Genomic DNA, 23,451 nt, shown 5'->3' with positions numbered 1-23,451 from the left:
GCATCTTCCTCTTGCCTCATATGGTGATCTACATCTTCTTCGCTAGATTCATCAATTGGATCCGGCATTGGTAGTGGCATCTCCATATCCACATCTGGATCTTCAAAAATCTGCTTACTTCGTGGTGCAACTTGGATCACGTCCCACCATCTTGGATCAGAACAATCCGGATGAAAAACCACCTATATTGAAGATGAAAAATCACGTGCCAAATGTCGTCAATTATATATATATCAATGGACTTAAAAAACGAAAGCTTCGACTAATTAAATCATTAGTATGCACCCGCTCACAGTGCTCGGGAAGAACAAAAGTATCACTTTCATCGGTCCAATGTTTGGTGGAGTCTATTGCAAAGAGACCGCTACTATCTTTTCTCACTATCGCATGGGGACCGTTGTAAGTAGTTCTAAACCATTTTACATCAAGAATGAAAATAGTAAATCATCTGAAATCAATTTCATAGATGTCGCGTATGGTTCCACAATAATCCAACTGTGAGGAGAGAAGATTGGTATCCGAAGCACTTGCTCGGCTATCTTGTGTGAAGTTAGCCATGACTCCACAATCATACGTGACTCTCTTTGAATCGATGCGTTCTACGTGAAAATGTCATCCATATGACCATAATGCACTGTACTTTTTGTATTGTAAAAGAGCATCATTAAAGCAATGAAGATGCACCTATTTTATAGCATATATTGCCACAAATAATTACTTAATTACATCAAGAGATAAGAAACTTACATGCACCATACATCCAGATGATAACTCCCGCTCGTGCTCGTTTATTGTCTCTCCATCACGTTCGGCTTTACGTATAGCTAGTTGTAGCCAATCAAGTGACATGTGAGTAGGGAGAAGAGCCAGATCTCGTGGATATGGTTGTGATCGCCTGTACATTACTCTGAATCTCGTCCTTGCATTTATTCTTTCTGCTTTGGCCACTTCATATCTCTCAATCCACTTCTGCATCTCAGGGATATTGAGGATACAAAACTTATTGAATTTCTCCATTTGCTCTTCGCTCATCTTTCTTTCAATCCCTTTTCCTTGGGGGACCTCGCCAATGATGCGATCATCATCCTTGTTGTGCCAAGCTTGCGGCATATCAGGATCCGTGGATGCAAGAAACTCTGTGATATATACTAATGACTCTTGCACAAGCCATCCCTCTGCCATGCTTGCTTCTGGTCTTGCTCTTTGTCTTACAAACCCCTTTAAAGTTTTCATAAACCGCTCGAGAAAAAACATCCATCGATTATGAACGGTACCTGCTATAGCCACCTCATCAACTATGTGCACAAGCAAGTGGACTTGAGTTGTCATAATGCTTGAGGGAAAGTGCTTCTCAAGCAAGCATACGGCTTCGATGGATTCCACCCTAGCCTTCTCGATGCTCGATATAGAGATTTCTTTTTGAGATATCCACCTATTTCACATGTCCATGCATATGTAAGATATTTGAGATATCCACCTATTTCACATGTCCATGAAGAAAATACATAATGCGAATTGATAGTAAGCATACCTCACAATACCTTAGATCTTGAATATAGCATTTCTAACATCTTCTTGTAAGCACCCTTTTATTGTAATTGGAAGGATGAACTATCAAAGCAACAATGAAATCATGTCAACAATATAACATAATAATAATTACGCTAATGCATCACTATTATCGGTACACTAATTCTACTTAGAATACCTGTAAGACCTTGTGCCAATCATGGGACTTGAGGCCACTAAGCTTATTGTCCTTTGAAAATGCTCCTTTCAAGCAACGCATGTACCCTATCGGTGTTTGAAAAGAGGCAATGTCTGCCTTGATCGCTGCCTCCTCCCTCGTAGAGAGGATCCACGTTGCTTTCGGGAGGACAACTTTTCCTGAAGCATGCACTTGGGGCCACAAACGAGACATCCTATTCATAGCACGCAAGTCTTCTCGCACTCCTCTCGAGTCCTTGGAACCAACCAAGTGTGCCCAAATGGTAGCCCCCACATTCTTAAAGATATGCATGGGATCCAAGAGATGATTGATTTGTAACTGACCCCAATAAGGAAGCTCGTGAAAGATCGATAGCCTCTTCATACCAGGAGGAGGTTCCTCTCCATTCTCCCTCCAAGCTTGAATCCAATCACTTGCTTTCAAATATGATGGTGGTGGATCAAGCTGACCTCCACGTGCGAGATGGTCGAGTGGAAGGTATCGAGCATGACCTTCATAAACATTTTTCCTCATGTGTTTGGAGTAGCGTGCAAGCGATTTCAAAGCGGGTCCACAAACAGGACAAGCATGGTACCCACTTGTAACAAGTCCTGCACGCGTGCATGAATATGTTAGTACAAGACATGCGTGCAAAAGAGAGAAAAAAGCATAATCCCTCATTGTACATGTAAAGACATAACCAATTACCTGCGCACTCTCCATATCCTGGGTAGTCATGCATGGTCCACATCAAGATACCCCTGACTAAAATATCATTGGTATGCCTAAGAGCTCTGGAAATATCAAAGACCTGCACTCCTCTCCATAATATCTGTAACTCCTGTATCAAAGGTGCCATGTACACGTCCATGTTTTTTGCCTTGTACTTTCCTGGCACAAGTAGTGCAAGCATGAGGTGTCCCTTTTTTATTGTTAGCCATGGTGGGATATTGTAATTCACCACGACTATGGGCCATGTCATCCAAGATGTCGAGCGTAACCCGAAAGGATTCACGCTGTCCATGGCTAGCCCAAGATGTAAGTTGCGTGGCTCTCTCGCAAAGTCCGGCCACTGATTATCTATGTGCTTCCAAGCTGCACAATCTGTGGGAATCCTCAATGTGTGATCAGTGGACCGATGAGATGCATGCCATGTCATCATCTTCTTCTTCATCTTCTTCTTCTCCATTTTCCTCTTTCTTCCCAAAATCTTTGAGAGCTTGGTTCTCCATCTACAAACGGCCATTGCCCAAACCCTCTGAGCTGGAAACTCCTCTAGTATGGGTGAACTTCCACCTGCAAGCAATTGAAGAAAAAACGTCTGTGGTGGCTGCCATTCTCCAAACAGCGAATTTCTTCTGTTGCTCAATAATCCCTGCCTGCTCTGCCATTGCCTGAGCCCTCTTAAGAGTAGATGGGCGACCTCAAGACAAAGATTTTGAGCCATTTTTCAGGTCATTTGGTTCAGTAACGAGGGAGAAATCGTCAAAACTCAGTTTCAGCCTATAGCAACTCTCCCAGGCAAAAGTGCACACCATTTCGTCCAACCTCTGTGCTGGACCTTCTCTAGTATATGAGCTTTCTTTTGCTTGAGAAAGCCCTCTTTTCCTTGCTTTGAAGAGTGAGCTACAAGCCCTCCAAGTTCAGCTTTTCAGTTTTGACAGTTTTGGACAAGTTTTTAAAGATGATGCTACATAAAATGCTACTCTAGCATTTCTAGTTTTTTGAAGCTTTCAATAACTTCAATACAAGTGTGGATTCAGTTTTGTTTCGACTTGCTAGACCTAGTTTTGATTGGAAAGTGTTTATTTCACCCACTTCTATGAAGCATGTAAAAAGAAGCATCATTGTTTGAAATCTAGTCACTACTATTTGCTACATCAAGTGCTCATATTTTGGAAGTCTTTCAGTTATTTTGCCTTGTAAGAGAGATAGACACTGCCCAATATCTGGGTTAGACCCTCTCATGGCTACCATATTTAATCTTGAGAAGTTCAATGGAAAGGGCTTCCATACATGGCAAATGAAGGTGAAATTTGCATTGATGCGGGAGAACTTATGGGGACTTGTCAAACCCACTCCTACCGCTTCTTCTACAGCCTCCAATGCTGGAGAATCCTCAACACCGACATGACCGGCAAGGGATCCAGTAAGAGAAGAAAAGGCATATGGTATCATTGCTCTTGCTTTGGGTGATGATTATATACACCATATCTCTGACTTGGAGTCTCCTTCGGAAGCTTGGCAGAAGCTAGACATGATTTTTGGTGCAAGCTCTCACATCTCTAAACTATCACTTAAAATCTCTTTCTTTGAATTAAAGATGGCAAGTGATACTACTTTAGCAGCTCATGTCAATTATATGCGGAGTCTTATGACTCAATTAGCTTCTATCAACTCTCCTATCACTCCTGATGATGCTATGGCAGTGTTACTTAAGAGTATGCCTGAAAGTTTTGATCACATTGTTAGCACTTTGAAGAATCTTCCCAATCCTAACCTTGAAGGCATTATCTCTGCTCTCCAAGAAGAAGAAAGGCATATGGAGCTAAGGAAAGGCAATGACATTGCTTATGCTGTAAAAGTCAAGAAGGGCAAGTATACTCCTTGCAATCACTATGGAAAGACAAATCACCTTTCAAAGGACTGCTTCAAAGTTAATCCATGCAAGCACTGTGGCAAGAACAACCATCATGAGAAGTTTTGCAGAGCCAAAGCAAAGAAATGCAAATCTACTCACAGTGAATGAGCCTCCACAAGATGAGGCATCCTTTGAAGATTATGCATTTTAAACACATCTCTATGTATGCTCCAGATCTCTCTTTTTATGTCAAGGTACTCAGCCTAGATAGTCCTCCAAAATGAATGAAAATAAACTATTGTGTTTTGTGTGTTTTGTAAACACCTCTGGTCACCTTATGATGTAGGCCATGTGTATGTTTTGTACCATGGTACCTCTTGCAGACATTGTGTGCATGTACATGCAGGGGAGATAACCATTGGAAGGTCTTTTTGTATCCCTTTTTGATTACCTTACACCCAAGGGAACCCTTGCTAGCATGAGAACCTAGCCATAGATTAATCCTTGACCACCATGAGATGGCATGAGAAACTATGAGACTAGATGTATCCTTGACATAGCCTGAGGCATTTCCTTGAGGGGGGGTTTGTTGGGATATCTCAAGGTGTATGCCTCAGGCACACCTTATGTTTCTATGTGTGAGTGCTAGAGGCACAGTTAGGTGCCCACAAGCACAGTTAGGTGGTGGAGAGCCACATAGGATGATTGAGAGAATCTAGGAGTAGATTGAGGAGATGATTGTGGAGCTCTGAAGTCATCAGTGATGTCAGTGAGCATGTATGAGGTGCCTACTTAAGGACCTCACTCTTCTTCATTCTACAAGCAAGTATTCTGATTTTGTGTCCACTCTACTCTTTCCTTTCAGTATTCCAACAATTTTCTACCATGGCTTTGAATTCTTGAAATCTAGAAAAAACTTCAGAGAGATGTTGCACCGCTACTGATGTACTAAGGATCCTCATCTGGTGGTTGGACTTGATAACTGCATTCCCATTTTGAATGGCAATCTATGTCAAGATACACTACTTCAATCTTTGCATATCATCACTTGCAAGAAGCATATTCTTAGGTTCATTGGCATAATGATTGTGACTTGAATGTCCCCCTGGACGGGGGGAAGGGGGGGGCAGGGGGGAAGGGGAGGGGGGGGAGGGGTCGAGGGGGGGAGAGGGGGGGCAGAGGGGGGGAGGCCCCCCTAGATGAGGGGAGGGGGGGGGCGGGGGAGGAAGGGGAGGGGGGGAGCGAGAGGGGAGGGGAGGGGGGGGAGGGGTCGACGGGGGCAAAGGCGGGGAGGGGTTCTGGCAGTGAAGGGAGGGGAGGGGAGGGGAGGAGGGGAGGGCGGGGTCGACGGAGGGAGGGAGGGAGGGGGGAGGGGAGCGAAAGGAGAGAGAGGAGAGAGAGAGAGAGGGAGAGGAGAGGAGGGAGCCGAAGGAGAGAGAGGGGAGAGGAGGGAGGGGAGTGAGAGAGAGAGTGAGGGGAGGGAGAGAGAAAGAGAGAGAGAGAGAGTGAGGGAGAGAGAAACAAGGGAGTAGAGGGAGAGAGGTCAAATTCTTACAAGAGCGACAAATAAGATTTGACTTAGGAAAAGAATGAAAGGGACTTACTAGAAGAAAATATCAAGAAGAATGTTGAACACAAATTTGAATTCTTACAACTAAGAGTAGAACTATCACGAGCAAGAGCAACAAATAAGATTCTTGCTCAAATAAGATTACTATCACAAGCAAGAGCGACAAATAACATTTGACTTACTATCACGAGCAAGAGCGACAAATAAGATTTGACTTACAAGAAGAATGAAAGGGACTTACGAGAAGAAAGTATCAAGAAGAATGTTGAACACAAATTTGAATTCAAAAGGAACGTACGAGAAGAAAGTATGAGAAGAATGTTGAATTCAAATTTATAATGAATTCAAATTTCCCTATCTTTTTTGAAAATTCAAATTTATGTGTAGGAGTGGGCTAGTTTTTCTTATATATACTCTTCTTTCCATTCATTCATTCTCACTCTCTCCTCATTTCATTGAAGCAACCAAGAGCTAAAGAGAAAGGATAAGTGGAGCCTTACTTTTTTCACTTTTTCTAGGTACTTGCATTCTTTTTCATTCGTCTTGTAATTCTCTTTCTTTACTTACAATTCTTTTTCAATTAGTTTCTTGTTAAAGTTTTTGAGTTCTATTTCTTAAAATTCGTCTTGTAATTCTTTTTCTTTACTTACAATTCTTTTTCAATTAGTTTATTGTTAAAGTTTTTGAGGAGGGGGACTTTTAGAAGGCATTACAATTCTTTTTAAATTAGTTTCTTATTTGAGTTTTGGAGTTCTATTTTAATTAGTTTCTTATTTATATTTGAGTTTGTAAATTTGAGAAATGAGAGAATAGGGAGGGAGAGAAAGAGAGAGGAGAGAGGAGAAAGGGAAAGAGAGAAATTAAGATAGAGAAGAGGGGCTCTTGCCGGCCGTGGCCACCAAAGGGAGAGAGAGAATAGAAATGAGAGAGAGAATGAGAAATGAGAGGAGTAGGGAGGGAGAGAAAGAGAGAGAGGAGAGAGGGAGAGAGAGAGAGAGATTCACAGAGAGAAGAGGGGCTCCTTAAATGAGAGAGAAGAATAGGGAGGGAAAGAAAGAGAGAGGAGAGAGGGGGAGATAGATTAAGAGAGAGAAGAGGGTCTCCTGGCAGCCGTGGCTGCTTGAGGGAGGGAGAGAGTAGGGAGAGAGAGGGAGAGAGAGAGAAAGAGAGAGAGGGAGAGAGCGAGAAAGAGAGAGAGAGGGAAAGAGAGAGAGGGAGAGAGAGAGAAAGAGAGAGAGGGAGAGAGAGGGAGAAAGAGAGATGTTTATTAGAATGAAACGTGGCGAGAGGAGAGAGGGAAAGAGAGAAATAAGAGAGAGAAGAGGGGCTCTTCTGGGCCGTGGCCGCCAAAGGGAGAGAGAAGAGTAGGGAGGGAGAGAGACAAGAGATTAAGAGAGAGAAGAAGGGCTCCTTAAATGAGAGAGAAGAGTAGGGAGGGAAAGAAAGAGAGAGCTGAGACATGGCCGCCAAAGGGAGAGAGAGAATGAGAAATGAGAGAGAAGAGTAGGGAGGGAGAGAAAGAGAGAGAGGGAGAGAGAGAATGTGATACTTTGCATGGTCCTTGAATTAGGTGTGGTATCAATGCCAATGCAAAGTATCATACCCAATGGAGACATGCAAATATCATAGAAGCACCACGATGCATAATTTTGACACTCATGCATGACGTGCAATGAGAAATAATGAAAAATACATGCCTAATCATGCAAATGATATCGGTTCAGTATGTTTCTTTTAACAGGCCTTAAAGTGGATAATATTAATACTTATGCAAAGTTTCATATCCAATGGAGATACGACACTTTTGTGACTCAAAGCCCAACACAATGACTCAAGACAACAAGTTGCCCACACAAAGCAAGCAAAGAAATCCAGTGAAGAGCTCAAAGTGAAGAAATAAGAAAACGTGGATGTGAAGTAATTAGGCTGCTACAACAAGAAAAAGTCATCTTCAACAATCGAGGAGGAGTTGATCTTCAACATGCCCCCAAAGTACGACAAAGAATCACAAGAAGATTGTGCTAGCTGAACTTGTGGTGGAGCCAAGAAGGAAGTTTGAAGTCAAGAAGACCGTGAAATGCTCCAACAATTGTTTTCGATAGCAAATAGTCCATGACAAAGAAAGACCATGATAAAAGACGCAGAGCCAATAAAATAAGCAAGACTGAAGCTTGAGAATGTCACCACAACATACATGCACAATGGACAAGCCGAAAGAGCTATGAAGATGCTAAGGAGTATCTTGGGCCAATACGTCAAGAAAGAAGTCAAAAATAAGGCGAAACAATGTCCGACTCAATAGTAGTCAAAGCCAGTAGAGTAAAGAAGCTCTAAAGAAGATCAAGATAGCAACTTCACCAAAGATTGGCAGACAAACATGACAACAACACTCACTAATCTTCTACTTCTACAAGCCGACCATGCTATGCCACTAGCATCAGCATCTATGCTTCAGACTTAGTGGAGAAAGTTCATCAACAAATTCAATTAATGGGTTAGAAATCCAAGAAGCAACAAATGAGCTTGGAGTGTTGAGTGCTTCAACACTTATTGAAACTTTCCTACGAACTACACTCAGCACACATATAGCTGCAGGCTTATACATTACTATCCAAAGACAACTGAACTTCAATCCCTTGCCACACCAACAAAAAAGGAGAGCACTTGTTCCACCACCTATCAGAATGCAGAACCCATTAGTCAAAGAAGAAAATTTTGTTGGGAAAAAAGGACGAGACCTAGATAGCCATGTTAGGTAGTTTGAGACCCATTGGACTGCTAGCAGATTTGGGACACTACCTGATGGAGTGAAGAAAGAACAATTTGCAGCTACCTTTGAGGGTAAGGCAATGAGTTGGTTTATGCGGTATGGTCTTGCCAAATTTTGTAGATTATGATGACTTGAAAAACTCATTCTTGAGTAGATTCAAAAAAGAAAAGACTGCAGAAGTAGTGCCTAAGAAGCTTCAGAATATGAAGCAAAAAGACCAATTGGTGGAGGACTATGCATAGAAGTTTAGGAATCTAAACCAGAGGCTAGCTGCCCACAAAGGCCTTCTCCAGAGTAACTTGGTGACTACTTTTGCAAAGGAATGAACAAACAATTGAACATTGCAGGGCTACTTCCACCAAGTTGTTGAAGTCATTTGCTCCTGCCAAGTGGTCTCTTGCTACTACTATGGAAGAAGGGATGGAAATTGATCCCACGAAAGTCTTAGTGATACAAAAGGCAAACCCTCCTAAGACTGTCAAACAATTGCAAATAATTGTTTGTCAAATCAAATGGCATTGTAGGCTTCTGAGGTATTTATCCGAAGTATAATTCCCACTCACCAAGCTGACAAGGGAGTCAAAACAATATGTATGGGGAAGAGAGTAGCAAGAAGCCTTTGATATCTTGAAAAAGATGTTGGTCATAGCACCCATACTCTAGCCACCTGAGTGAACATTACCCTTTCATGTTTTTGTGGATGCATCAGATGTGGTTGTTGGTGAAATATTGATGTAGGAAAAGAAAGAAAAGTGGTTCAAACCAGTGTACTATGCAAGTAGTATTTTGTCCAAACATGAAAATATTATGTAGTCAGCGAAATAGAAGCACTTGGAATGGTATATGCATTACACAAGTTTAGGCACTATCTACTTGGCAATAAGGTTATATTTCATGTGTTCAAAGCAGGCATTAATGCATCTTGCCTTGCCATGTTGTGTGACACCCATCACAAACGTTTGCTCCATGCCAGGATTGGAATGATCCAAGGAAGTTTAGCAAAAGGGCCAACTTGGACATATATATATCCAAATTTCAAAATGTCTTTATATGATCCACACATGAGTACTACCATTAGGTTATATGTTGAGGTGAAAGGTCTAGATATGAAACCCTCATTTGAGTTTGCTACTATCCACATCTGATCTTGCTGTTTCTTGGTGAATACGATAAATCCTATCCCAAGAAATGTTCTTAACAAAGCTGAATGCATTCTGTATGGACAATCTCATGGAGATGTAGTAACGTTTAAATATGATGATGTGGTTTTACCATCCCAATGGGAGATAGACTATGAAGCTGTCAACTCTGAATCATATCCTAAACAGTTCCCTCTTTTGATTCAAGAATTTGACTCGCATGGGATTTACAATTTTAAAAATAAAGCAAAAATGGCGACGAAGCACCTTAGTCTAAATCTTCACCTTGAGCAACTGCCCAGAGAAGATCATGATTCTGATGCATCACTTCGTTATAGAAAGCATGTTGCAGTAAATGACATGCCACAGAATCGATGCAATTTTGACAAAGTCATCAGCAGTGCAAGCACCTCCTAGGATATGATGATGTTCAAGTCCCTAGAATTTAAGGATCAGAAAGGGCCAGAAACTATTCCTTTCAAAAGCTTAACCCATGAAGGATCTGATAAAGCTGTGGTTTCTCCATTTGCAATAGTACAAAAAGAAGCGGCTCAGCCTTTGGCAAACCAACTAAATTGGTGCAACTTGCACAACCAGATGGTTTAAGAGCACCTAGATTAAATCACAAGAGATGCAAAAGAGCTCAAAAGTACATTAGCCCAAGTAGCAAACAAGATCAACGACTTGGGGCTTCAAAATGTTCAACCTCTTGCAGTACATACAATACATGTAGTAACAGAGCCACCGATACAAGTGGCAACTACCAAGCCTCTCTGGCATACAGGTCTTATGTCCTTGCCCACAAAGCTAAGTCCTATTCCTGTTTATTTTAAACCACAGCAGAGGAAGGATTTTTTAATGTTTGATCCCCCCATAGAGGTATTCACTTCACCCAAGAATTTTTGGGAGAATTCTAAAAGAATATTGCCAACTACAGGTGACCAAGAATGGGTGGTAGAATCCCCAGAAGCAATTCTGGCCAGTTCAATGCCACCACCCCAAAAAAACTTCTTTGCAAAAAAAGCTCCTCTCCTATGGCAACCCCTTGAATATACTATCAAGCCTTCCTATGAACAAAAGTTTATGCCTACTCTAAGATTGGATAGTGAGTCACCCATCATTGACTATAGTTCCCCTTTGGTATTCCCTCTGTAGACTAAAAGCATAGTCCCCACTTACACTACATGTCCTGCACTTGTGTCTACTCAGCAGCAATCTTTTGAGCCAGGCCCGTCCACTCTTTCAGATGATATTACCCAAAGGCTTAACGCCTGGCCAATCTGGGATTACGACTCTAATGGGAATAGCCCAAGCTCTGACCATGAATTACACTATTCATCTTGGAATGAGAGATATAGTGATCGCAAGTCCATTAGTCTTGACCCATGGCCTATGGAAGATTACTATACATTAGATATTGTTTTAGATCTAGAAACTGAACCATTATGGATATGGGGCCACCAGTGCACAAATCCTCATCCTATTCCTCCCCAACATTTCCTTCCCCCGCAAAGAGTCCCTCCAGAGTACCTTCCAGCTCCTTTGCCTAAAGAGCTAACACCCCAGATTCCAGAATATTTCCCTTTCTTTAAGGAACTAGACTCCTCCCTCCAAGATTGCATGCCATTCAAAGAAGAATATAATACAGAGATGTCTTATTATTCAGATCATTAGGCATCTACTAGCAAAGCTTGAAAAGGCAAAAGAACGGCATTCCAAGGAGCACCAGGATCTCATGCTATCCGTAGCAAATTTCAAGTATGCAATGGAGGTGGCCCTCCTATGCAACAATCCTTAAATCCTAAGAATTTCCTAGGGTATATGATTGATCTAGATTGCCTGACGCCACAAATGACTAAAGATACTCTCAAAGTTTTGTATGGTTTTATGCAAGGCTTCACAAAAGTATACCATTGGGATCCCAAAGCAATAGCCACAAAAGCCACACGAGGTTTCATAGGAAGCCTTGGCAACTGGTGGGAATGGATGCCCGACAACATCAAGGAATCAGTTTTTGCTGACAATGGCTGATGATTCCCAGCAAGCAGCTAAGGAATTTGCGGCACAAAAGGTATGTGACATATCCTTGCTTGATGAATATAATTGCTACATACAAAAGTTAGTTTATCATGCTGGGTTGTTTTCTGATACTCTATCAAAAAGGCAATATCTTTATTCTCTTCCACTGAGTCTGGGAGATGCAATTTTGAGGAGGATAGAATCTCAAACAAAACTGGTAAATATTAATGGGCAACCGACAGAGGTACAAAGGACTCTGGAAGATTTCACATTTGCAAATCTTTTTCATTTTGTTCAAGTGATCCTGAAAACACAATGCTCAGAGCACTTCTTCAGAAAAGATTAAAGAAATACATGCTTTTCACAAAGGTTTGTGATGTATTAGGCAAGGATAAGTTTTGCAAGAAACAACCAAAATCAGAAAGAAGATACAAAAACAAGAGATGCAATTGTCACCAAGCGAAGAGCCCAAGATTTAAAAAATTTAAATGGAGATCCTCCAACTTTCGATGCCCAAAAAGGTATGCAAGACGCCGCTAATATTTCAATAGGGCAGGAGGAGGTAAATGTTTTGTTTGTGGCAAAAGAGGGTATTTTGCCAATAAATGTCCCCAAAAGGTAGGCACAAAGCAAGAAAGGCAAATCAAAAGCTTTTTCTCCATTGCTCGTCAGCCTGAAGCATGGGAGATAATTTCACAAGCTAGCTCAGATGATTCTGTGTATGAAATATCCAAATCAGACACATCAGAATGCTTATCTTGTGCTGACTTGCATGAGCTATTCACCAGTGAAGACGAAGACCAGTTTATGTATGCAGCTATGGAGATGCCTGAAGAGATAGAAGAAGAAGAAGAGCAGCCTCCTAGGCATTCTCACCAAAGAGGAAGAGGTAGAGGCAGGGGAAAAATGCCTTCAGTTTCCCATTATTCCTATAAAGATAAAGGTAAAGATCCTAGATTCAAAAGTCCTCCATCTATTCATGGTCCTTCGTTTTTCCATAGAGGACATCAAGCCCATCTAGCAGCAACACTGGTGCCTTCTCATTATGACAAATTGGAAGCACTCCTTGGCTCTACCCATCCCCTATATAATGAAGCACAAGCAATGTTTGCAAAGCCTCAAGGAGAACAACACAGAGCAGAGCAACCCCAACAGCAAAGAATAGTAAGAGATCTCCCACGTGAATCTTCAATAGCAAATCAAATCAATGCATTATCAACAGCATTTAGCTTGCTTTCTAAGCATGTGGAAGAAGTTGTGAAGCAAATGAAAGGAGTAAATGTGTAGATTATGCAGTTTGAAGGCAGGTTAGAGACAATCCAAAAACCAAAAAAGCCAACTCTAAAGCTTACTTCTTGAGATCTGCTAAAAGATATCATGAAGACTGATCAAGAAAATGGGGGAAAAAAGACCATGAGGATAAAAATCATGATGCACCCTCTTGGGTATGAACCATATGAGTTGACAGCATTCGTAGATTCAAGAGCAGAATCAAATCTTTGCAAATACAATGCCATTCCTGAAAAGTTTTGGAATAAAGTTCTAAAGAACAAGGTTTTAAAGGGCAGAACTGCAGGAGGTGGTACTATAAAATCTTATTTGATCTCAAGAAAATTCCCAATTAGTATCATGGGACAAAATGCAAAACTTGATTGGTACCAAATGGACTCCCAAGGTTATGATGTGCTACTAGGTATGAATTTTCTCTCTAAGCATGTTCCAGTGTGTTTTTCTCTTTCTTGGCTAGCATTGCATATGAATGGAAGGTTTGTGGTAGTCCCATGCAACAAAGAAACAACTTACCAGATCAAACCAATAGATAACTTAGAACAAGTTGCTATGGTCCAAGAACACAAAGAAGCCATTATAGTCCAAGACCGCACCTTTACAGAAGAGAGAGAAGACTCAAAAGCAGCTCAGCAAGCATTCCAATATGCACAAGCACCGAATGAATATTCAGCAGAAGATCTCATCCGCATTATCCAGCAATGGGAAGAGAAGAAAGATGCAAAAAAAAGTCAACAAGCTGCCTTCTTGGCTACAACAGTAGAAGTAATATAGAAGAAGGAACATCCTTGCGAGACAAACCGACCAGACACTCTAATGGTAAGAGCTTCCAGCAGCTATGAGTTCTTTCAAATTGATGAAGAAGTGGAAGCATTGAAGAAAAAATTTATCAAAGATTGTAGTAGAGAATCCCCATTTGCCTTTAAAGAAGTATTCAATTACTCAGTATCATTACCTTTGAAAGAAGGTAGCAAGCCCTTCAAGGAACCCCCATATGGATTTACAAAAGAAGATAGATCCCTTTGTGAGAGTGAACTAGAAGAATTGCAAAAGTTAGGCCTTATCACCTGCTCAAAATCAAAATGGGCAGCTGGAGCATTTTATGTCAACAAGCATTCAGAACAAAAGAGAGGCAAGAAAAGAATAGTGATCAATTACAAACCCTTGAACCAGTGTCTAATTGATGTGAATTATCCAATTCCTAACAAAGAGCACCTCATGTAAAAAATAGTAGGAGCTTCAGTGGCAAGGCGAGGTCAGGTTGCAGGTACTTAATCTTCCAAGATTTGACGGGTAGGAGGTGTGAAAATTCAAAATTCTTGGGAGTAGCAAAAATTTTAGTTGCTGATTTCCCCCCCTCCGGCGATACATGCGAGCAGAATTGGATATCTCAAACAAGTGCAATGTGGCCTCAAATGCTTCAAAACACAAATAGGCGAAAGGGCACGCTATCGGGTTTGATGCTTTGTACTATGAATCGCAATGACCTTTAGCATGCTTATGAGCCATATTGCAAGCAAGTGTATGGGAAAAGAAACAATTCAAAATTGTAAAAAGTGATGGATTTATTAAAAGATCTTTGCACATGCACCAATTGCACATTTTCAAATTCTTCCATTTTAGGGTGAATTTAGATACCAATATCAAGAATTATCAATGTTTTAATACCACCATGCGGTAGTCCCACTAGTTTAGATTCAAAAATTTCAAACCATTTTGGTTTTCAACAAATAAATAAAAAAGTTATGGAGTGTGTCCTCAAATGGGTGTTCATCACTTTAGCACAACATTGGAGTCCCATTAACCCATACCTAATGTTCTCATTTAGGTGTGTCCTTGGGTTCAAGAGAGAAGCTCATGTAGCATACTTTTGAATGATTAGTTGGTTGCATGTATATACATAACTAAAATTTGATGTTTTTGAATAAATTTTTATATCCTATAGTCTTCAGGATGCATGCTTCGCATGCAATAGAGCATTGGTAATCCTTTAAAGGTCTCATTTTAAATCATTATTCCATAATTTTTTGGTTTCATGTACAAGTTTTGAATGTATACTACAACTTGAAGTTTGTCGAATTCTGTTGAGCAATGTATAAGTTATGGGTCACGCAAGATACCTATATACAAAAAATTCCCTAAATTTCACAAAAAATGACTACACCCAAGCAAACAATGACCCCTCTATACTACTCCACTCTAATCATAAGCTAGAGCCTTCAAAACTCATGAAATTTGTTGTACAAAAAATGCAACATATTTACATGCACACCACTCCCACTACATATAGTATCATGCCCATCCAAAAGAACGAAAAGAAAGCGTGGAAAACGTAGTGTGTCATGCAAAGAGAATTATATACATAGGGTAATGCATGCCATAGAGAGGGCATAAGAGGATGGAGTGAGCAAAAATGACAGAGTCAGACACACTAATAACAATGTGTCACCCATTGTCTTTTGCTTTGTGAACAAAGATTGCAATTAGAATATTGTAAGGACTCTCTCTCTCTCTCTCTCTCTCTCTCTCTCTCGCTCTCTCTCTCTCTCTCTCTCTCTCTCTCTCTCTCTCTCTCTCTCTCTCTCTCTCTCTCTCTCTCTCTCTCACACACACACACACACACACACACACAAACAAACAAAAAAATGAAAAACTCTGATTTCTCCCTATTCCATATTATTGAAAAAGTTAGAACCCTATTCTTCTCTATTGCATATATTCTAAATCCCAAACTTATAAAATACATATAGTACCAAATAGTATATGCGTATCACTTTCATATCACTTTCATAAAAAATTCCCCTTCTTACATGTAGGTGATGCAATAGAAAAGGAAAGTGACTTCCCTCGGGTTTATACTTATGCCTAGGTTCAAGCCATGTCTATCCATTCTTTCTAAATTCCATTTCAATTGAAAGATCTTGTTGATAATCACGTTTCAATCACAAATTAAATGCTTATTTTTTATCAGATCCAATGGACATTATATCAAATGGTTAAGAATGGACTCTCAAAATGCTAATATGGGAACTCATGTGTGGTGCACAGTGGAACGACAAGTGGTTGGCACTTATCATGTCAAAAGTTTTTGGTACCCATGAATACATTTTGAGTTCTCTTACACATCATCCTACATGAGACACTATTAACAAAATAACTTGAGAAAATATGGGAATAAACACACCTACATGTTAATTTTAAGACAATGCATAAAATTACCCCTAATTTAAATATATTTTTGTAATTTTTAAGAATAAAATTACCCCTCCTTATGAACTCAAATGATATAGTTACATTTTCCAAGTGAACCCCCCCCACCCCTCAAGGAAAAGTAATGGTTTAATATATACTTAGCAAATTACTTCAAGGTCTTGTGGGTTCAAATTAAGGATGCCTTCTCCATTTAAAACAAAATTAACGAGGAAGATGTAATAACATGGCTAAATAATATCAAGTAAGAAAAGACAAGATGGTGCAAGACTTTGTCTTCAAAAATGAGGACTTAGTAAGTAAATTGATGATACATTTATGAGACTTGATTTGCTAAAGACCTAATGACAGGGAGTGAAAAGGGTATTTATGGGGAAAACTAATTCCCGATGTCAAATATTATAATTTTTGGGAAGATGTGGATTTGAAATCTTTTTCAAACCTGAAACTATTTTTTTTCACAAAACCTCCATAGCTCACTCATTTTGGGGGCGGGGGGAGGACATTGACCACATGCTACCCTGGCATTGAATTTCCCATTTTTCCATAACTCTGTCACATTATCATAAGGCTTCAAGTAGCTTACACCTAAATCAAAGATAAATGAATATTATGAAGGGTATTCAATTACATTAATAAGGGACTTAATGATACAACAATGAGGACTTATTGCTAAGTGGCCTACATCATGATCTAACGTTAATGGAGATTGTAAAAACAATATGAAGAGTTATTGCCATTGGCCAAAAAGGTTAAAGCACCACCACTAGGAATAAGAAAGTGGGTGATTAAATGATGGTAGGTTCTCAATAGTGGTGGTGGCTGGAAGGAGTAGATATTGATTGTATGATATTAAGTGGTTCTTTGATGAGGTCGATGTCTGCTTAAGAAGGACACAGAATTTAAAACATCAGTATGGACAAAAGTTATATTAGATGGTGAAATCCAAGAGCTGATATTGAAATTCTTGGAGGGCATAAATACACTTGGATCATAATGTTTTTTTTCACCCACATGCTTGCTCAAATTCTATGCATGCACATTCTACTAATGTAGGCAACTTAAGAGAGGGAATGAGTAGGTATATGAGCCGCTTGCTCAATGGGTGTCAGCCCTAAAGCATCCTCCATAGAACTACTATATGGAAGCATTGAAAGCTTGAGCCTCCAGGAGTCTTCATAGAGAAGTTTGGTTGAGGATGGTGTAAGTTGCACCATCTACATAGGGCATAGGTTCAAACCCTAACCCTAAGCCTAAAGGGTTCACATGTATATCTTCATGTTATGTTCAATTCAACTTAGCATACAGGTAGCTATATCGTGTGCACTCCTCTCTCTCTCTCCCTCTCTTAATTATGCTATCATGGTATCAAATCCCTAGGTGCTCGCAAGCCGTTGCATCTCGTCAAGGTATTAAGCCCTCCATGTGTGAGGCATTCTTTGATCCGTTGAGAGAGAGCGCAAGACCTTGTTCTGTCAAGTCACAAGCCTCCCTTTGAGGAAGTTTTGTTCCTTCTTCATCTCTTCATGTAGAGCTTTTCCTCATCTTAGATTTGAGGCAAAAAGCTTCTAATTCCCAGTTTTGGAGGGTAAGTTATGTTCTTTTTGGAGTTCCTCTTTTCTTGAGTCTTCTTGTGAGGTTCATGGACATTTTCTATAAGCTTACTTTGAGACATTTCTGAGTTTACTTGTGTATTTCCTGTTCTATAAAAAGCTTTGCCTCTCTATTTTCCTCCAAGAACCACACACAGCTTCTACATCTGCAAGCAAAAGCACCTCATGCAATGAGTAGCATATGTTGGGATAAGTATGGTCAAGGGCTTGCTCTAAGGTGCATGTGTGCATCTAGAGGAGTCACATGTGTATGTGTGTGTGTTGTAGAAGCACATCTAGTGCTATGAGGTGTCTAGTGTGTGACCTAAGTGATGATGTAAGCCAAAGGCCCCACATGGGAGGTTCCTTTGATTTAGGCCAATCCCACTGATGTAGGGGCTGATTGCCACTAATATAGGCTCGGGGGGGTCACTCATCATATGTAACCCTATCACGTGAGTTCAACAGAAGGATATTTTTTATTTCTAAAATTTACAGAAATATATATACATAAGGGACTATTTAAAATAGTTTTGGAAAAAATTTACAGATTTGTATAGAAAAGGGGTACATTTTATTAATGAAAAATTTACAGATAAGGGATTTTAGAAATATGCCTTGAACGCACGTGGTATAGAGGGTTCATACATAGTGACCCCCCCGAGAATATAGGGAAGGTGCCTACACCATCCTCTCTTTATATATAATGGAGGACATTCCTTCACTCTAATACATGGATTTTGCCTCACTTGAGCTCTCTCTCTTTGTGCCATGATGCATATCTTATACCCCACACTCTACTACATTTGGTATCAGAGCTGGTAGGCTTTGGAGAACTCATTTTGGTAGTGCCACCTCATCATCTTCTCCATCACCTCCTTTTGAGCTTTCTTCCTTCTTCCTCTTCAGAAATGGCTTAGCTTTGTTCTCCTCATCCCTTGCGTCTTTTGCCAAGCCCTCCTAGCTAAAGACTCTACCCTATTAGGCGCTCCTTTGGCTCAGAGCATTTCCCCAGAGATGGAGTATATCACCCGCGTTGATCTAAGGAAAGTCTCACAAAAAAATATGCAATTCTGCCTATCTGCTCATCCATTGCCAGAGCCCTTCTAGCACAAGTTGGTCCATTTTAGAGCTTACTGCTGGTGAATTTTGAAGGCCAATGCATGCTGGAGCAAGGAGAAATCAAGGAAAAGACAATCAAAGAAGGTGCAGCTCTCCCAGACAAGAAGGCACACCATTTCACCTATGCTCTGTAATGAAGCTACCTTGGTATTCAAGCTTTAAATTTGCATGGAAAGCCCTCTCAAACTCTTCTCCAGTTGTGTGAATTATGCCCTCCAAGTTGAGCTAGTCTTCTACAAAGCATTTTTGACAGTTTTGGACATTTGATGCTAGAGTGATGTTTGAGGATTGAAGTAATGCTAAATTACAAATCACAGAATGCAATTTCAGTTTGAAATTCAGTTGGGACTGATCTCTTGTCAAAATGCCAAGATCTGAAGGTTCTTCCAATGCTAAGCACTTGAAGAAGACTACAAGAAGGAAAAAGTTCAAAGTGAAGAAGATCCCAACCAAGAAACTTTTGGAGAAGCCAACTGGGTATGAATATGCTAAACAATTAGAATTTTCTAAATTTATCTCTAGCAATCTACATTTGTATGGTGAGGGAGATTTCTTTGTTCAACAAGATTAGTCATTTTGTAAGAGAGTAGACACTGCCAAAGGTAAGACCCTCTCATGGCTACTTATAAAATTGACAAGTTCAATGGCCAAGGCTTCCATACTTGGCAGCTGAAGATAAATTTTATGCGTATGAAAGAAAATATATGGGACTTAGTCAAGGAAGGAACTCAATCCTCTTAGGAAGGTGAATCAACTACAACCAAAGGTAAAGGAAAGGCCACTGACTCTACTTCTACACCTGCAGATGCAAAAAGGATAGAGAAAGCCTATGCAATCATTGCATTAGGTTTGGGTGATGATTATGTACACCACATTTCAGATTTGGAATCCCCTTTTGAAGCATGGCATAAGTTAGACATATTATTTGGTGCTAGCTCTCATACCTCCAAATTAAATTTGAGAATTAAGCTCTTTGAACTTAAAATGTAGGGAGATAATGTTGCTGCAGATGTCACCACTATGAGGAGTCTTATGACACAACTAGCCTCAATTAATTCTCCTATCATTGAGGATGATGCTATGGCAGTGCTTTTAAAGAGCATGCCCCAAAACTTTGACTATGTGGTTACTACTTTAAAGAATCTTCCTCAACCCACATTAGAAGGCATCATCAATGCTTTACAAGAAGAGGAAAGAAATAACACTTCAACAATGGGCAAAATGCACACAGAAGCACTTGCAGTGAAGTTTTCAAAGAGTAGGTACAAGGCTTGCAAACACTGTGGGAAAAACAATCATCTTGAGAAGGATTGTTATAAAATCAACCCTTGCTCTTATTGTGGCAAGAATAATCACACTGAAAAGTTTTGCAATGAGAAAAAGAGGACTATGACAAATCTGGTTGAAGAGAGAACTCCATCAACAAATGAAGCATCCAACTTTGTGGCAAAAGACAAGGGCTTTGCCCTTTGAGCAACTCGTCTTTGATTTTTTTTAAATCATCACTTGGTCAAATTTTGAGGTTCTCTGCCTGGAGTAGTACTCCAAAAATAATGTCATGTGTTTTGTCTTTTGTAAATCACCTCTGGTCACCATATGATGTAGGCCATGTGATATGTGTTTGGTCTATCCCATTTTTGTAAACCTTGACCCTTGGGCACCTTTGCTCTAGCATGAGATCCTAGCCATAGATTTATCCTTGACCACCATGAGATGGCATGTGTGATCACCATGAGATGGCATGAGAAACTATGTGACTAGATGTATCCTTTACATTGCAAGAGGCAAAACCTTGGGGGGGGGCTATGTTGGGATAAGTATGGTCAAGGGCTTGGTCTAAGGTGCATGTGTGCATCTAGAGGAGTCACATGTGTGTGTGTGTGTGTGTGTGTGTGTGTGTGTGTGTGTGTTGTAGAAGCACATCTAGTGCTATGAGGTGTCTAATGTGTGACCTAAGTGATGATGTAAGCCAAAGGCCCCCACATGGGAGGTTCCTTTGATTTAGGCCAATCCCACTGATGTAGGGGCTGATTGCCACTAATATAGGGGAGGTGCCTACACCATCCTCTCTTTCTATATAATGGAGGACATTCCTTCATTCTAATACATGGATTTTGCCTCACTTGAGCTCTCTCTCTTTGTGCCATGATGCATCTCTTCTACCACACACTCTTCTATGTAGCATAGACAAAAGCTTCATGCCTCAACTATTAGCACCATTTGCACACTTCACAGGGCTAGCATTCTCTCTCTACATGTAGAAGTCGTATGTAGAAGTTGTAACACATTCTCTTTCTACATGTAGAAGTTGTAACACATTCTCTCTCTACATGTAGAAGTTGTAACACATTCTCTTTCTACATGTAGAACTCGTATGTAGAAGTTGTAACACATTCTCTTTCTACATGTAGAACTTGTATGTAGAAGTTGTAACACATTCTCTTTCTACATGTAGAAGTCGCATGTAGAAGTTTCTACATGTAGAAGTCGCATGTAGAAGTTGTAACACATTCTCTTTCTACATGTAGAACTCACATGTAGAAGTTGTAACACATTCTCTTTCTACATGTAGAAGTCGTATGTAGAAGTTGTAACACATTCTCTTTCTACATGTAGAAGTCGTATGTAGAACTTGCATGTAGAACTCGCATGTACAAGTCGTATGTAGAACTTGCATGTAGAACATGCAAATTGGATTTCTAAGAGGGATTATTTCTAGCCTTATGCAAGTATAAGTGGAGCTTTGCCGCTACTCTACACACACATTCTGTTCTACCTAAGTCCATATTCGCACAAAGTCAACATACTCCCGGATCCATTTGATTACCCGACCTTGGGTTATGGCTTATTTTGATTTTGTAGTTGGGATGCCATGTGCGTAACCTAATGACTGTTGAGCTTGTGGCATGCAAGTCATTCCAGCTGTAATGCTTTTGCATCATACAATATGTGGTGTGTAGTCAAGAAGCTTATCTCCTCTTAAGGAGGGGTAGACGGTAGTAAATTCTCGTTGCTGAGGTTGCAGACTCTACCATTAAATCTTCTTGGGAAGAGGTTTGGCAGGGGTCTCATTGTTGAGGCTGGCATTTCTTGCTATCTTGCATACATGTTGGATGCGATTGCACCCGTATCATTGAGCTTGTAGATAAGTTTGTATGCAAGTCTAATATATTTGCATTTAGGAGACGGCTGTGAAGTTTGGCAGGGGTTTCGTTGATGAGGCTGCAGACTCTTTTGCCAATTCATCTTGAGTTTTGGCATAGCTTCTTGTCTTGCTTGTGAATTCATTGCATGCTTTGAGAGTAAGGAATGAAAGTGTGTGATACTATTATTGATGCAATCTATTATGTGCCTATGCAAAATCGTGTGAATGCATGTGATGTGTTGATTAGGTAGGGACTAACTATATGCTTATTTGTGGGATTTAATAGGGAAACTAAGACTCAATCATCCCTAATACAAAATTGATTAGGTCTTCCTAAATGTGCAAAAATGTGCATATGCTAGTGAGTGCGCGTGTAACAATCTAGTGCAAACTATATGTGCAAAAACGTGCATATGCTAGTGAGTGTGCGTGTAACAATCTAGTGCAAAGTATTGAAGACTTGGGGTTCCCAAAACTTCATTATTGTCGGGGATGGCTTGCGTGATGATGTTGTATCACTTCAATTGGCTCCCGTTTATGGTTATGTTGAATTGGACTCCATCCAATGTTGCTAGTAGCACAGCTTGAACTTTAGTGGTCTTGGCATTGCTATGGGGACACTGCCACTTGTGTAATTATAACCAATTTGTTTCGCTCTTGAAGACCTTTTTTTCTTTCTTTCTTTCTTTCTTTTCTTTTCTTTTCTTTTTTTTTTTTTTGGGTGAATTCTCTTGATCGATCTTCATACGCACATGTGGCTTATACTTTCTAAACTTCTTACGCTAGGAACTGTGGGGTAACTTTTCCACTGGGAAGTTGTTCCCAAGTAAGGGTTCATTTGCTGCGCATACTCCTAGTCCCTCAGGGGACCATTCAAGAGGCGGTGATTCTGATGTTGAGGGAGCTGACTTTGCAAGGTACAATTCGACGATCCTTGATTGGACTCCTTCGAATTCATTGAAGTGCTCGCAGCCTTTGCTTTTCTGTGATTTCAGCTTTCTTGCAAGATCTTCTGTTGTTATTCAACTTTGGAGGTTCAACTTTTGGGAGCTCGACTGCCATTAGGACATGTAGAATGGCTAAGTCATTATTAAAGATTTGACCTTCAATTTTAGCATTTGTAGCCTCTGTTTCAAGGTCCCAAGGAAAATCTGCATCATTGGTATGGGTACCTTCTTCAGGTTCATTATCCCACTCAAGGTCAGCCATAAAGAATGGCATTTGTAGATCGATTGGTTCTTCATGTTGGAGTGGAGGATCTACCTATAGTGCCTTAGCATCGATCTGTGAGAAGATGGGGTCTAATGA

The sequence above is a fragment of the Dipteris shenzhenensis genome, chromosome 7 (genome assembly GCF_047967505.1).
Source record: "Dipteris shenzhenensis isolate YYH24624 ecotype China chromosome 7, Dip_SZ_1.0, whole genome shotgun sequence".
NCBI classification, from domain to species: Eukaryota; Viridiplantae; Streptophyta; class Polypodiopsida; order Gleicheniales; family Dipteridaceae; genus Dipteris; species Dipteris shenzhenensis.
Note: the sequence above shows the minus strand (reverse complement) of the source record.